At 48.4% G+C, this 5,414-nt stretch overlaps 1 pseudogene; it reads right to left on the bottom strand.

Moving 5' to 3' along the window:
* Positions 1-4,813: 4,813 nt before the first annotated feature.
* LOC136643186 (5S ribosomal RNA) lies at positions 4,814-4,933 on the bottom strand (annotated as a pseudogene).
* Between the last annotated feature and the right edge of the window lie 481 nt (positions 4,934-5,414).

The following is a 5,414-nucleotide window of genomic DNA, read 5'->3' as shown; positions in this document are numbered from 1 at the left end:
CAGTCATCACAACACCAAATTCAGTCTTAGAGCTTGACATTCTCACTAGGCATTCATGATGGAGATCAGAGGAGAGGGATGAAGGTGTGAGTCTGTTTGAGTGGACACTGGGGTTTCTCTCCAAGCAGAAATTGATGAAACCCAATGCATAAAACCATGCAATTAGAAGGAGCTGACCTAACCCACTCTCTCTTCCTATGGGTCAGATTCACTCAGCCCCATCATCATCTATTAACTACCCTGTCGAATTGTATTGTGCTGCAGGAACATGTTTGCAGAGCGGATAACTCATGCAAGTGAGCCAAGCTATACATCACAGGGGAAGGGAAAAAATGGCTTAGCAGGATGTATGCTCAGTTGGTTAAGTCTCCTCCACAGCCACGCAAAGAGCTAAAAGTGCCCCCCTTTCATTAACTCAGGTTTAGAGCAGCCCCTGTGGTGCACCTTGGTGGGGGATTCTTCTCCATCCTCTCTTCTGCCCTTGTCCTGCAGTATCGTGTGCACCACGGGCGAAAGCGGCACTGAGAAGTCCGGGCATGTAGTCGTGGAGGTTCCTGGAGGGGGACAGGGAGTCTCTGGTCATGTTTTCACTTACCAGGTAAGGTGGCCATCCGTTTCCAGTAACTCTCAAGCTCAAAGTAGACATGTTAGATCATGCATGGCTACTAAGTCCCTCTTAGTAATAATTGATACTTAAAAACAGGAAACCAATACAGTTGATGCGGAAACTCAGTGCAGTGACATTATGTCTCACCTTTTTTAGGAATAGGCTTTAACAGTGGAGCTGCTGCTTTCCCCGATAGCCACACACGTTCAGTAACATCTCGTTCCAGCTTTCCATGATCCACTGTAGGACATGATGGCTGTACTGCTGTTCTGTGGGATTTATCTATTTCATTACAACCTTTCATTGCCCCTGGTGATCGTCTAGGCGGGCGTCACAGGTTCCTTACACATTGCATAAAGAATGCAAAGAATTGGCCTGGACGCCTTTAAAAGGGGATTGGAAAAGTTTCTGGAGGAAAAATCCATTACAGGGTACAAGCCATGATGTGTATGCGCAACCTCCTGATTTTAAAAATGGGTTATGTCAGAAGGCCAGATGCAAGGGAGGGCACCAGGATGAGGTCTCTTGTTATCTGGTGTGCTCCCTGGGGCATTTGGTGGGCCGCTGTGAGATACAGGAAGCTGGACTAGATGGGCCTATGGCCTGATCCAGTGCAGCTGTTCTTATGTTCTTATGCATATTCTTTATTGCCCATATTATTCAAACATCAAAAGACCTAGTCAGACCCTTCTGACATATTATGTTTTGAACCCAAGCATCCAAAATGCTTTACCTGCACACAGGAAACAGTGCCGGCCCGGCCCAGGAGCTCCTGGTACAGGAGGTGGCATGACAAATTCTGACTCCTTTACTTAGTGATTTGCCAGCCTCTGCTCCTCTGACACTCTAGCCCACTACTCTTCTCTCCCCCTCAGTTCCACTTTGTCCTCCTTTTTCCTTTTCCAGTCCAGGGAGGAGGAGGAGCAAGCAGGTGGACAGAAGTGGGCACCCGTTGACCATCTGCTGCCTGGGATGACAACTTCAGTTGGCCTCATGGGTGGGCTGGCCCTGCTCAGAACAGTGTAGCAGTGCAATGCTGCTTGAAAAGCACACAAGGCTGTACCTTGTTGCCTACGGGAGTGCAGGGCACTGAAGGGTTAAAAGTGAGGCTTAGAACAGCAGAAAGTCAAAACAATGAATGGGAGGTAGCCAGAGGACTAGCTGCTTGATATAGAAAAAACAAGACCGCTTGTCTACTGTACCTGATTGTTGCAGAGGGTCTCTGCTCGCTGCGCCAGATGTAGCAGCGAATGGGGAGCAACGAGAAAAGTCAGGCTGCTTGATATAGAAAAAAGCGAGGGTCCCTGTTCCAGGGCTAGAAGTCCCTGTTCGGGCGCCGGATGTAGCAGTGCAATGCTACTTGGGAAGCACCCAGGGCTTAGAACCTTGGTGCCTGAGGGAGAGTGCTAAAAGCAGAAGCACTCTGAGGGTTTGAAAGTTAGAACTAGAGCAGCAAGGAGTCAGAGCAATGAATGAGACACAGCAGACATTCAGAGGGTTGATGCAGGGAGAGCTGAGCCGGAAGTAGGATGGTCTGAGATCAAGAGAGAAGTCCGTCCTCCCGGCTAGCTTCCTCAGACTTTTATTCATTCTCAGAACACATGATGCAAAGCTGTACAATAGGGAAAATTACTGAAGGTTGCTGAAATCTGCACTGCTAAGCAACCTACTGGCTCTGGCTTGATCGCAATACACATTCCTGAGATATGCGCTTCTTAACATCCTCTGTTTACAGGCTTTGGGCTTCAGACTTCGCAACTGGCCCACTCTGGTGTGCCTGAGTGGGGGGGCAGCAGGTTTGCCTGCCTGCCGGTTGCCATCTTACTAAGGCTGAGCTCAGCGCCTGTGCACATAAACACTACAGATCGTACAAGTCCATGCACCAGGGTACATACACCATGATAAAACACACAACCGCTGCCACGTAAAGTGTGAAACTGCCTCATGAGCAGAGGTCAAAAATTGTTTTCTTTTTCTGTTTTTGGGTGAAGTTGGTTAGAATTCAAAGTACTTAAAACCAAAACTGTTTCAGTCCAAAACCATTTAAGCTAACAAAGTGCAAGAAAGGCAGTTTGATTCGAAATTTCCTCCTCGACTGTTCATCCAAAAGGGGGAGAAGCCAATCAGCCTCAAAGTGTGGATAAGGGCAAGCTCCTAGCCATTGGGTGTGCAAAGTTGGAGCTGAAACACCGAGCTATATCACTGCTGAATCATGTTACTGAACTATCTGAGCCAGCTGCGTCTACAGTTGTTGAATTCCCCTTGCGGCATTTTTCATCCCTTCCTTCCCTCCCTCCCCCCTCCCCTGCAGAAACCAGAGCTGAAGTCCATTTCTCCATCTCGAGGCCCCAAGGCTGGAGGAACCCGCCTCACGCTGACGGGCTCCAAACTACTGACGGGGAACCCCAGCAAGATTGCCGTTCTGATTGGACACCTCCCTTGCTACGTGTAAGAAATAGTGCCTAGCCAGTGCTTTTTCGACAGGGCAAGAGCCCTTTGACTTGGCTCTGAAGAGCTTTTTGGGACATTGCCTCCATGAGCTGATTCATCTACATGGGGCATTGTAAATAGAATCCTCTGTCATAGGCCAGAAACTGTTACATTATTGATTTATTCCATTTATATGGTCCATGCTGGAACTCAAGGCAGCATCCATGAGGATCCTGGGCAGTCTCCCATCCAGGGCACTGACCAGACCTAGCCCTGCTTAGCTTCAACTAGGCAGCTAAACCATGTGCCTTCAGACCATACCGGGAGACCTTGGGATTAGAATTTTGATGAGCGTATTTCAGTCTTCCTCTCCCTGTTTTGGAATGTAGAAGAAAACTGGAGTATCCTTTCCCTCAGTAGCCAATACAGGTAGCAACATCTGGAAGATTTGGTAGACTGGCTTACCCCTTGCCTTACCCCAAACACTTGGAAAGTGAAACCAGAAGACTCACCCTCACCCACATTCATTGTCCTGGCTTGTTCTGGATGCTGGCTGCTTCAGATGGGCTTGGCATAGTTTGCAGTTAGCTTACGTACGGCTATCTGTAGGCTGCCTATACTTGTATTTGATTTTATTCCTCAGAGTTGGTTTTATTTTTTTGAAAATTTGTTTTGAGTACCGTTTCTAGACAAACAGTAAAAATATGGCAATAAAACAAACTCTTTCTTCTCCCCTCCTAAAGTCATTCTGAGATGCAAGAGGATGAGCTACAGTGCTGGACAAGTCCCAGTAATACGTCTATGGGGCTTCCAGTCACCATCAGATATGGGGATCAGGAACGGACGCTGGAGGGTTACCTCTTCAAATACACCCTGGACCCCAACATCACATTTGCAGAACCAGCCAAGAGTTTCCAGAGGTAACGCTAATGGAAGCAGAAGTCCTATACTGAGCCTAAACAGAAGGTTTATACTGGGAACATTTTCACACAATCACCCGTCAGTCCTCTGGATGGTGTTTATGTTACGGCCCAATCTTATAGGATCACTGTGCCACTGGAACAACAACACACCATTCAGCATGACCGCAACTGGCAAACAGTGGTGGCCACGCTCCAGCAGCCTCCCAACAAATCCTGGCACCCATAAGTCAGCACAGGGGGTGGGTAGGAGTTAGAGGTGGGTGGAATGGGGTGGAAAGGGGGAGGAATGAAAGTGGACACTAGGGTGGGGAGGTGCAGATTGAGGCCAGGAAGGGGGCAGTATTGATGGTAGCAGCACTGCCAGTATCCTATACCCTTCCTGGCCTTGATCCACCTACCTAGGTCCACTTGGATTTGTGCCAGCTAAATTGCTGGTACAGGTCTGAGTAGAACCATTCAGGAGGCAGAGGCTTACTGCCAAGAAAGGGAATAAATGTCCCCTTACCCAGAGGAGACTTCCAGGACTGCCCCCCCCTCCCCAGGATACAGCATGCATTCTAGTGGCACAGCTGCATCAACGGGGGTGGGGGAGTGTTTTGATATGATTGGGCTGTTAATATATGATCATTGTTCATGCAGAAAGACAGAGGCATTGATAAAGCAGATGAGCCAATGTAGATTTTATATCTGTGTTACAATATCCTGCATCACATCATCTAGCTGTTGCAGTATTCCAGGTCAAAGCTCACCACTCATTTTGCAGACAGCAAAATGGGGGTACTTTGCAGCAATTTTGGGCCAAATGTAGAGGCCTTATGGTTAGCAACCTTCAGTCTCGGAAGACTATGGTATAAGCCTACAGCACCCGGTATTCCCAGGCGGTCTCCCATCCAAGTACTAACCAGGCCTGACCCTGCTTAGCTTCCAAGATCAGACGAGATCGGGCATGTGCAGGGTAACAGTGACAGCATTCTTTGACTAGTAGCTGTCTTAAGGCACTGCAGTTCCTGACTTGATGATACCAGAAGATTTCCCTAAGTCCCAACATGATTGAGGAAGCTTTGTGGCTGAGAGAAGCTGTTGGGCTCTAGATCCCTAAGCTGTGTGTATTTGTTTTCATTGGTTGTGTATTTCAGCGGTGGGAGAGAGATCCGAGTTCATGGGCATAACCTTGATGTTGTACAATCTCCAAAAATCCGGGTCACGGTTTCACCATTGGAGCGTCGGCGTCGGGGCGTCAGGAGGTGGCGTAGGATTATCCCAGACACAGAATGTCCAGAGAATTCTCTCTGCAGCGTCCAGCAAGTAGGTTGTGGAAATATGGGGTGGGGGAGGGGGAACGTGGCTGTCCTGATTTTGAAGGAAGCAAGCAGTCAGAGAGAATTTGCTCACACAAGATGTGAAAAGTCAGTCCTTCCTGTTGTTATCCAGGAAAAGGAAAACTCCTCCCCTGC

This window comes from Tiliqua scincoides, chromosome 2, assembly GCF_035046505.1.
Source record: "Tiliqua scincoides isolate rTilSci1 chromosome 2, rTilSci1.hap2, whole genome shotgun sequence".
Classification (NCBI taxonomy): domain Eukaryota; kingdom Metazoa; phylum Chordata; class Lepidosauria; order Squamata; family Scincidae; genus Tiliqua; species Tiliqua scincoides.
Note: the sequence above shows the minus strand (reverse complement) of the source record. Positions and strands in the feature narration are given on the sequence as shown.